The following is an 11,837-nucleotide window of genomic DNA, read 5'->3' as shown; positions in this document are numbered from 1 at the left end:
AAGGATGGTTAGGGACACTGCTTCTATCAGAGCCAGGAAGCAGCTTTGTGTCTGTCAGACAAAGAGCTCTTTCCTAAGGGTGCCAGGGCTAATGGACTATTTTCTGTTTAAGTATTTTTTTACTGATTCTAATGGACTATTTCTTACTGAATATTGTTTCCTGATACACTCTAAAAGAAACCACAAAGGAGAACTTCTCTCACAACCCACAATTTACATTTCCTTCCTGAAGCATCTGTTCTCCCAGGCACCCTTTGCAGGGCACAAAAACTCACCTTCCATATTTACCATGTACATGGCACTGCTCTCAGCACCAGCACTTACTTATCTGACTTAATTCTAGAAACAACTGTATTGTTATAGTATATATAGTTAGAAAGGCTGACTAGGTATTTGGTAAACCAAACCATTGGATTTCCCCCACTGGGACACAGCTGGACTAAATTTCCCAGCTTCCCCTGAAGTTAATTGGGTGCAGCCATGTGACTGGGTTCTGTCCAATGGAATGTGGGCAAAACGGATGTGGTCACTTCCTGGCCTGGACCATAAAACTGCACAAACCTTAACATGCTTTCTCCTCTTGCTTTTTGGCCAAAAGGGGAGAACTCTGAGGACTGCAGGGTGGAGGGGGTGAGGAAGCCATAAGATGGAGGGATCCTAAGCCCCTGAGTCACAAGTTGGAGAAGAGCTGTGCAGAAGAGCCTCATGAACAGGAACAGCCATGTTGGACTGTGGTATGAGTAAGACATAAGCTGGTATTGTGTTAAATTACTAAACTTGTGATTACAGCAGCTAACCAGCCAGACTAATACCTCCCCTATTCTCTACATTATGGAATTGAGATGCAATGAATCTATGTGACTTCCCCAAAGCCAAATGCCTATTAACTGGCAGAGCTGAGATAGTGAGATTTTCTGACTAAAACCAGTGCTTTTGCCACTATACCACAGCTGCTGCATAATTGCTTCTGCTACTACCTTCAAACAAACAACAAATCTGCTGAGACGAGCATTTTCTACAAATGCATTCACCATTCATTGATGCTGTCCTAATTAGGACCTTCATGCAGATGGCTCTGGGGGAAAGCCTGAACACCTGGAGGTACTCAGGGCCGGGTCCTGGACTAATATGGGAAGAGATGCCGCAAAGTCACCTTTGAAAACTTCAAAGCAGCCTTAGCCAACAGGAGGCCTCCTTAGGCTGACAACAAGGGTAAAAAATGGCTGCATTAAATTCGTGTTAGAAAAAGGAAGACCATGTGTGGCTCCTGGAAGGAATGAAACCTTAAACTTGGGAGGGTCTTTATGCATAGCCGGAACATCAGCCCATCATCATTCCTCTGTTTTAAATTCTTCAGTCTCTTCCCAGTGGCTAAAGCATGAAGTACATACAGCTCCTTATCTGCATGTGAGGCCCACCCTGATCTGCCAGTGCTTATCTATTCAGCCTCAACTCTCTTCCTTAAGGGCAGTACAGGAAGAATATGGGGAAAGCAACTTCTGTTTCAATAACTCAAACTATCTTAGCTCCCAGAGAATACCATATTGTCCAGGTCTTTGCAAATGCTCTTTCCTCCATATGGACCACCATCTCCAATCCCAGCTTCCTTAAAGCTCAGGTCAGGTATCATCTCTTTCTCCAGTCTGGGATTAATGCCCCTCCTCTGTACCCCCACAGTCCCCTTCGCACACCTACGTTATAATGCTTGTCAGATTGCACTGCAGTTATTCATTCTTGCCCCCGACCTCTGATTATGTATTTTACACCTTTGATTTCCCAGCATCTAGCAAAACACATGGAACATTGTAAGAGCTCAACAAATTGGTAGGTAAGTAAGTGCATGGGTAGATGATTGGTCCTGAAGTCCTAAAATAATAATAATAATAATAATAATAATAATAACTAATAATTAGTCACCTGGCACCATAGTAAACCAAGTAATTGTCCCCCTAAGGTATCCTCATCCTAATCCCTGTAACCTGTGACTATGCTACATTACATGGCAAAATGGCATTGGGGTTGCTAATCAACAAACCTTAAGATAGATGGATGATCCTGGATTAGCCAGAGGGGCCCACTATAATCACAAGGGTCCTTAAAAGACAGAAAAGGGAATAACAATCAGTGTCAAAGTGATGCATTGTGGGCAAAGTTTAACCAGCCACTGCTGGAGGGAAGAGGGCTACAAGTCAAGGAATGCAGGGCAGCCCCTAGAAGCTGGAAAAGATAAAAAACAGAAACAAAATAAACCACATGAACAAATAAACAAGAACAAATTTGCTCTAGAACTTCCAGAAAGAATCACAGACCTGCTGACACCTTGGTTTTAACCCAGTGACACCCACTGAGTCACACTTTTGATCTCCAGAACTGTAAGATAATATATTTATGTCATCTCAAGCCACCATTTATGGTAATTTGTTCCATTGGAGAATTGGAGAAAACAAATACAGATACTTTTTTTAACGTTTTATTTTTATTTTTGAGAAAGAGAGAGCATGCACAGGGAAGGGGCAGAGAGAGAGGGAGACAGAGGATCTAAAACAGGCTCCTCTCTGTCCATACAGAGCCCGATGTGGGGCTCGAACTCACGAACCATGGATCATGATGGGAGCCAAAGTCAGATGCCCAACCAACCGAGCCACACAGGTGCCCCTGAATGCAGGTACTTTTTAAATGGCATACAAAAAATCTCCAAAAGGAAAAACCATTATGTATTCATGCACATTAATTGAACATCTTCTCTGTGCAAGGTATGAAGTCCTGGAAGTCTATAGAACTGAACCAGAATAAATCCTGACCTTGGGATCTATTCTTCCAGGAAATTTGATGGTGGAGAGGGGTAGAACACATCAATCTGCCACTAAAAGACCAGAGGGCATTGAAAGAGGTGGGGAGCTATAAGTAGGAAGGAATCTGAACTTGTAGCTGAGCAGATCTCCCCTTGCCAAACAAGCATAAGAGACTGTACTCAAGGAGGCCATTTGCCATGCTCCAGGAAGGCAGCCATGCAGTGTGGGCTCCGGATCAGGCTTTAAGAACCCAGAGCTCCTTACATATGGAGAAGAGCTGTCCTTGGTGACAAATCCATGTAAGAAAAGGAGATGAAAATTACAGAATGCCATGACCAGAAGTCACTCTTGTCCAGTTTGAAAGACGAGATAATCAAAGCTCAGGGAGAAAATACTGCCCATTCTGAGGCCTTCTCTGGCCCTTGCCAAGCAGGTTTATTCGTCCCTTCACAGCTGTATTTCCTGAGCCCTTGCATCAGGTCTCTGTGGTCATCATCATTATGGATGTCACAGTTAGAGTGCATGTAGCTGCCTAGTCCTGTTGCACTATTTCCTAAAGGCAGGGGCTAAAACTTACCCAATTTTTTTCCACTCCCCTTAACAGTGACTAAAACATGGCCATTGAAAAATAAGTGTTTGTTGAATGAATTAATGTAAGATCCTGGCAGGGGGAGTCAGATAACAGAGACTTTCCAAGCCAAGGTGCCAGAGAGAAGAGAAAGATGAATGGCAAGTTTTCTGTGATAAATATGTCTTACTCTTATAGTCCAAAAGGAAGTTGTGTTTTAACAAAAATGATTCAAATCCATGTTTTCTGTGTATTTCAAAGCCTGTAACTTTCTCTTCTTGTACTCCCTGGGAAACCCAAGTCAGAGCCCTCACTCACTCACTTAACAGTGGTGTGACTGCAGATGGTAAATTAACCTCTGGGACCCTTAGTTTCCTCACATAGGAAGTATGGATAATAACACCTATTTTGTCAGATTGTTTGGAGGATGACAGCTAGTATGTGCGCAGCTCTGTTGCCCAGTGCATAGTAGATGTTCAATAAGTGGCGACTGTAATGAGCATCCTCCCAGAAGCACCAACCCCTATGCCACGGAACAGTTCCCTATGGGCTCCCTCCCACTACACCTGGGAGAACAGTGTTCCATCTTCCCTCTTCCTTCTTAGAGCAGCAGCCCCCTGCATTGGGCTGGTAAGCCAAGGGAATGCTCACACAAAACCTGCTCCACACAAAACCTGCACCTGAAGGAGACTCAGCAACACCATTGTTCTAGAGTTCTCTCATAAAACCTGTGCTAGAAACTTCTGACATTCAGCTGATGACTTCTCTAAATCCATGAAAATGCTCTATTTCTGTGTTCCTCAAAAAAATCAAAGTAGAACTACGCTATAATCCAGCAATAGCACTACAAGAAATTTATCCAAAGGACACAGGAGTGCTATTTTGAAGGGGCACATGTACCACAATGTTTACAGCAGTGCTTTCAACAATAGCCAAAGTATGGAAAGAGCCCAAATGCCCATCAACTGATAAATGGATAAAGAAGATGTGGTTTATATATACAATGGAATACTACTTGGCAATGAGAAAGAATAAAATCCTGCCATCTGCAGCAATGTGGGTAGAACTGGAGGGTATTATGCTAAGTGAAATCAGTCAGTCAGAGAAGGACAGATATCATATGTTTTCACTCATATGTGGAACTTGAGAAACTTAACAAAAGACCATGAGGGAAGGGAAGGGGAAAAAAATAGTTTCAAACAGAGAGGGAGGCAAATCAAAAGAGACTCTTAAATACAGAGAACAAACTGAGGGTTGATGGGGGAGGTGGGGGGAGAGGGGAAAATGGGTGATGGACATTGAAAAGGGCACTTGTTGGGATAAGCACTGGGTGTTGTATGTAAGCAATGAACCACGGGAATCTACCCCCCCCCCCAAAACCAAGAGCACACGGTATACACTGTATATTAGCCAACTTGGCAATAAATTATATTTAAAAAATCAAGCTACACTGTATATCAGGAATGGTCCTAATTTTATAAAATGATGTATAAACATGATTAGATATATCGATTCAAAGAAAACAGATGAGAAGGAAATAAAGAGAAATTTGTGATTGTTACCTCAGAGTGGTAAGATTATGCATACTAGTTATTTATTATTTAGGTCTTTATGTGCTTTGGGAAATTTACAACGAAAAATAAAACATAAATATTGTTCATCTGTTTCTCTAGGTATTCCTTAGGGAGAAGACGGCAGGAGGACATTTTTGTTGGCCACTGTGTCCCTTGTAGGCCAAGCTCTCTCCCAGGGCTTGCCCTCATCTCCTCCTTGCCCTTTCATTTCATCGAGGCACGTTCATTGTTGGCTTTGCTTCTAGGTCTCTATTCACTTGTAGTCTTGCCCTTGGGATAGTCCCGGGCTTCTCCACCATGAAGACTCTCCTTCTTCACTCACCTCTGCAAATCCCAAACTTGTCAGGAAGACTCCTAAGTGTGAGGCATTAACTGAGAATCTTCTCCACACACCCTGCCCGCACCTCTTAGCCCATTCCTGATTCCTGTGCCCCTGCTTCCCTTTCTACATCATTCAAGTTGATTCGACCAAGTGTCAGATCAGTGGAAATGAAAATTGGGACTGAAGGACAGGAAAAATGGATGAAAACCATAAAATTTAAAAGAGGAACAGCTAAGTTTGCATACCTGTGGTATGTCTAGGTCATGCATCCAGCAGCTACAAGATCTCTAAAGGCAACAAAGAAAGGGATTTAAATGGATCTTTCTCTCTCTTTTCTCTCTTTTCTGATCCCTGCAGTAGGAGACAAGAGAGTGTGTATCTGAAAGAGAAGAAACAAGGTGTCCCTTCTGTGAGGGCACTCACTCTCCAAAGAAAAACACGTATTACAAGGTGCCCTCTGGATTGGAGAGAGGAAATACCCAGTCTCAAGGTAAGCCGAACCCTGTCCCCAGAGCCGTCCCTGCAGGGAGCTTATTTACCTTGGCTTTTCTATTCTCTGACTCATGGTTGTACTTAAACTCTCTTCTCTCTGGCTATGTGTCTTTTAATACACTTTTTTTTATATCCCAAATGTGGCTTTAGAACTGACCTGTACCCTCAGTCTGGAGGCTCATTTATAATTACAAACATCAGGAGTGTGATGACAAAATCAAAGATATTACTTATTTAAAAACATTGTAAGAGAACGCCTGATTCACTGTAAAGTTTTCTTTTTTAAAAACTTAGGATATTTGTCTCCCTTCTTGTTGCTATTTCAGGGAAAATAACTGCCAAATGGAGTTTTTCCATATTTGACTTGAAAGGGGGCGGGGAGTGGGGGTAGAAGTTGATCCTCGCTACAAGATCGGTGCCAACAGTTGGCCTGGAATAAGTGTTCACAGCCAGATTTTCAAATTCCAGTAACCAGGGGCCTATAATGAAAAGACTCCTACAAATCTCAATCTCTCTCTCTCTCTCTCTCAGGCTTTTATCCAAGAAGAGCAGGAACCTTTGATCTTGTCTGGAGCCCAAAGGATCTAAGGATGGAGTGAAGACAGACAAGAGTCTGGCAAAGTCTCGACTGGGTGCGCTTATTCAAAGCATGTCTGGGATGAAGTCTCTCCAGTACTGGATTTGCCAGACCACTCCAGCCTAGGGCCAGGGCAAGCAGGATTTCAGAACGGTTGCCTGTTTATTCTACCATGTTGTGTTCAGGGAGTGACCAGCCAACTGGTCTATTTGCCCAAAGAGATTCAACCCAACCACAGCCACCCTCCTCCAGGCGCTTTGGCTGCTCCCTTAAGAACCTCCCTTCCTTGCCTGCTGGGTGGAACTGGTCCTGACTGCTTTTATTTTTCCAAACTCCTCTGTGCATAAACAGGATGTTTGGAAAAGCTCAAGATGGCCAGGGGTCTGCTGAGTTGGCCCTTGATTCTCACTTGGAGGGCAGTGTTGGGCAACATCAGTGGAATTGCTTCTGCCTGGATGTTGCCCAGAATAGCTAAATCCTCTCCTCCCCCCAACCTTCTCACTCCCTCTCTTTTTCTCTCCCTTAGAGAACTTGGCTACAGGGAGTTCACACTGGTAGGAATGAGGTAGAAGAGTTGCCTTCACTTTCTAAGGGTGTTTCCTATGAGGGTATTAAGAAATATCCCTGCTCCCAAAGGGTGCAAGGAAGAAAAGTGAAGCCAGTAGGTGGGAAACTTACTCCCTTTACAGAGCTCTTCTCAAGACCCTAAGGGCTAGGGTAGGACCCTAAAGAAAAATCCGCCATAGAAAACAGCCTACCCATGATTAAAGGTCCAGTGGACAAAGTGTTTATGAGTAAAGACCCCTTACTCACCCCTCCTGACTGAACAAAAGATACACAAGATCAAGTTAACCCACTGGAACTAAGTTAATCCTAGGTGCAAACGTCTTAACATCTGAGCATGGGTAGAGGCAAGGAAAACTGCAGGCAGAGAGAGAAAGCCAAAGCCTTCTGGCAGGGAGGGGAATAAGAACAGAGGCAAATGCAGATAGAGGCCTTTTCTCAGGGTGCTCTCACAGCCTCCCTGCCTGACCAATTCCCAGGCTTAGCTATCAGTGTTTTTACACCGAGCCACTACTTGCCATTGCCAGAGTTCCCTGAGAGCTACCCAGCACCATGCAGCCTCCTGCCCCAGCTACTGGGGACAAACATAGTCCTCTGCCAACCCCTGCTCCTTTCACCACCCTGCAGGATATGCTGCCCTGATGACCCCATCCTAAGACATGCAGGTACCACTGTTGGTACCCACACAAGCACACCTCCAGCCACAACATTCCCGCAGCATCCTTCATCACCCAAACTGGCTCTGCAGTCACCACCCTTGTTGCTATTGAACCAATGCTTTTCTGCCCCCTTAATCTATGTCCCCTGTTCCTTGAGTCTTGTTGGACAATTCAGGAGTCAAGAGTTCCAGCTGTAGCTGAGATTTTGCAGCCAACCACACAGCACATGTGCACACAGACATGAGAAGAAAAGACTCCTGGGAAAGTTGATTTTGTGGAAGACACTTAAAAACACTTGGCAAATTTTCAACAACATGGATGGACCTGGAAGACATTATTCTAAGGGAAATAAGCCAGACACAAAAAGACAAATGTGATCTTATATGTGGAACCTAAAAATAGACTCATGGAAGCAGAGAGTAGAATGGTCAGGGAGGGGGAAATGGGGAGGTGGTGGTCAATGGATATAAAGTTTTAGTTATGCAAGATGAATAAGTTCTGGGGCAATACAGCATGGTGCCTATAGCTAACAATACTATGTTATATACTTAAAAATCTTCCAACATGGTATACTTACCACAAATAGCAGTAGTAGTTATATTAATAATAATAACAATAATAAAAGGGGCAAGAGGAAACTTTGGGAAGTAATGAATATGTCTATGCCTTGGTAGCAATGATGGTTTCATGGGGGTATATTTATCCCCAAACTCATTGAGTTGCACATATTAAATATGTATAGCGTTTTACATTTCAATTATACCTCAATTAAGTGGTTAAAAAAATTGGCAAAAAAAAATAGAAGAAGCACAAAATTGTTATTTAAAAAACCTGAAAGAAACCCCTTTGGTTGATCGTTTAATGGAGAACACAGAGCAGTAAACTGAAGGAGACCACCAAGTAGGTTTCAGCAAAGTTAGGGTAGTATTCTCAACAATTTCTCAACAGACATTACTTTGGGGATTTAGGGAAAAAATCTAACTCTCAGGAATTTTCATAAATTCTCCAAAGTGTAAGTTATTCTGTATTTCTAAAATTAATTATATTTGTTACTTGCTATTATGGATATCTAAAAGTTGTTTAATAAATAAGAGATATTAAGCTTAGTAATAGTTACCAAAACTATAGGCTATAGCAGATATTCAAACCCTAGAAAATCTTTCCATTGGACACAAGATTTTAAAAAAACTTTGTGGGGGCACCTGGGTGGCTCAGTCGGTTGGGCGTCCGACTTTGGCTCAGGTCATGATCTCACAGTCCGTGAGTTCGAGCCCCGCATCCGGCTCTGTGCTGACTGCTCAGAGCCTGGAGCCTGTTTCAGATTCTGTGTCTCCCTCTCTCTGACCCTCCGCCATTCATGCTCTGTCTCTCTCTGTCTCAAAAATAAATAAACGTTAAAAACAAAAACAAAAAAAAAAAACTTTGTGGGGCACCTAGGTGGCTGAGTCAGTTGAGCCTCCAACTTTGGTTCAGGTCACAGTCTTGCAATTTGTGAGTTTGAGCCCTACATCAGGCTCACTGCTGTCAGCCTGTCAGTGAAGATCCAACTTTGGATCTGCTGTCCCCTCTCTCTGCCCCTCCCCCACTTGCACTCTTCTAAAAATAAATAAATCTTAAAAAAAAAAACTTTGCTATAAATTGCATTTTCCCTTCAATTTGCTATGAAGAAACTAAGAGTTATACATTTGCTTAACATTTATCCTGTTCCTTAATTTTTTCATCATGAAATCCTATCTGTGGTAATGTTTTGGTTCTTGATATGGATTTGGTCACTGTGCAAATTTTATCAAGCTGTACGCTTATGACTTATACACTTCTAAAAGCTTACTTTAACAAAATTTCAGCTGATTTAATTCTGTACTAAATTATCAGTGTCTTGTCTGCCTAATGCCTAAAGGAAGACTAATTATTCCCAGAATCATACCCAAGTAACTACATAAGACTAAAAGGAAAAGGTGACTCTCTCAAGGAAGGGACCAGTTTGCACATCCTTCAAAGGTGAGCCCATAATACAACATACACACATCATATCCTACCTCCTCTCCCACCATGGTGCGCACTCCCTCCAACTACCAGGACCTTGTCAAAATTTCCATTCCTAGACTTATCTTCCCAATCCACCAATTAAGGGAAAGGATTTGTCCACCAGACAGCAGTAAGGACCCTTGGTTTTAAGTCTTTGCCTACAATCCCTTCTTTGTGTCCCAGTAGGCGATGCCCCTCTGTTTCAAGCCTCAATTCCTCCATAACTTTTAGGGAAAATAAAAGGAAATAGGCATCAAGTCTAGTAAGTGTTAACAGGCTACTTAAAGACTCAAATGCACTTAGACTTTTCTACCATTCTCTGTGCACTCTGTAGAGCTGGGATCAGTAGAGGCACATTCTCTCCTACCCTCAGCCTCTGGAATCTCTTTGGTATGGGAGAGATTGGGCAATCCAAGTAAAACTGCTGTGGGGGGATGATGGAGGAATTTTTTAAGACTACCTGTCTACTTGCTGCATCTTTCAGGATAGTTCAGGAAAGGGGAACAGCAGTGGCAACGCACCTTCAGAGAATTGGTGCCACCTGAACTGTCATGCTGCCAGCCTCATGATGACCCAGCCTCTCCTGTGGAGCAGCCCCCAGACTGCCTGGGGAGTCTCTGAGCAGATGGGCTGGGGGAGGATGTGTGGGGCAGATGGCAATAGTAGTTGTCAGGAATGAAGACTAAACAGTGTTGGCAGAAGTCAACGATAGACTTCCACCCGCCTAGTTCTGTCCCCACATAGCAGCCAGATGATGGTGCTTATTTCAAGGAGTTTCCAAGAATGGCATTTGATCTATATCATGAATTTCCAAGAGGACCTGGGGGAGAAGCTGCAGCCTGGACATCCCAACACATGCATGGACCTCATCTCCCCACATCCTGTGTGTTGCAGGCTGAAGTCATAATAAACACACACATATTTTCCACTTCTCATTCTCCCCACTAATGCCGCTTTGAGCAGCATTAGGAGTAGAAGCCATTCCAGTGGCAAGAACTGGTATTCTGAATCCAGGCTGAGGATCCCCGGACATTAGTTTGACCCCCAGTTTCACACAGTATATTGTATTATCCACACTTGTGTGGTGCAGGTCTGGAGCACAGGCACATAGATGCCTGAAGTGTCTTTCTTCATCTCCAGACATCGCTCGGTGGCTCTGTTCATGACAGCTCTTCCCTGGATGGAAGAAGAGACAGAGTCAAGGTGTTGAAATGCCTTCATCTCATCTGTTCCTACTCTTCCTGCTGTGCTCAGCGACATGCTTGAAGCATCCCTCAGTCCTCTGCAAGTCCTCCAGAAGAGAAATGAAGCAAAGGGTAGCGTTAGACCACCCAGTGCTCTCTACTAGCACCAAGGCAGACTAACCACAGATATAGGAGGAAGCAAGGCTACCCTGGGTCCCTGTTATCATCCACCTCTTCTGAGGTTGAAGCATCAGGGCAGTGTGACTGGCAAGATACGACACATCTTGGAGAGCCAGAGACCTTCTCTACTTGACCTTCCTTTTCACATCTTCACCCCTGAGCCCATGAAACCCATTAGGATTCTCCTTCCCTCCTCAGTGAGGCTCCATGGCCAGACAAGCAGAAAGTACATTCAGGAATCTTAGCTTGTTTTCTCCACCACTGTGGGGGCAGTTCCTACCCAATCTGACCTTGGGGTTTCACCAAGGTTTACTACTGGGAATGTTACAGGATTAAAAGCCAATGAGTCTGGATTAAATCCCTATTCCACCACATACAGCAGAGGGTCTCAGGCAAATTACCTAGCCTAAGTCTCATTTCTTCATCTATAAAATGGGTTTATTTTAATATTAGAGTTAAAACTAATATTAATTGAATAAAATTAATTGGTTAATATTTATTGAGCATCCTGTACCTGACATGAAAGATGTGCAGTAAATGTTGGTACATCTCTGACTCTTCCCATTCTAATGGGGAAAGCAGAGGAAGAGTCATCCTTCTCTTTGTCCCTGTGTGCCACCCCCAGCCCCCTGAGCTCTTTCCCCCTTATGTCTATGGCTCAACAACTGACATTGTGCCATCTGTCCTGATCTTGTCCTCTTCTCCCAGCCCTCCCACTCTCCACACCCCTCTCCACCTCTTTGCAGGAATCACTCACAGAATCTATTTCAGTGCCTTGGTGAAGTTGTTTTTCCTTTATCCACCCTGCCCTCTGCTGTCATCCCCAGTTAACAGCCTCCATCTGAATGTCTAGTGAGATCTCGACCCTGGTCTCACTGTCTCACTTTGGAACCTACCACC

General features: G+C 43.7%; 1 long non-coding RNA gene across 1 annotated transcript; it reads left to right on the top strand.

The window, feature by feature from the left end:
• Positions 1-603: 603 nt before the first annotated feature.
• Positions 604-7,858, top strand: LOC123590296. The gene is made up of 4 exons (XR_006708705.1): positions 604-734; positions 1,781-1,828; positions 5,614-5,746; positions 6,280-7,858. It is a non-coding gene; the product is annotated as an uncharacterized LOC123590296 (long non-coding RNA).
• The last annotated feature ends 3,979 nt before the right edge of the window (positions 7,859-11,837 follow it).

Source organism: Leopardus geoffroyi, chromosome B4 (assembly GCF_018350155.1).
Source record: "Leopardus geoffroyi isolate Oge1 chromosome B4, O.geoffroyi_Oge1_pat1.0, whole genome shotgun sequence".
NCBI lineage: Eukaryota > Metazoa > Chordata > Mammalia > Carnivora > Felidae > Leopardus > Leopardus geoffroyi.
The sequence above is the reverse complement of the archived record's forward strand: the minus strand, read 5'-3'. Positions and strand labels throughout refer to the sequence as shown.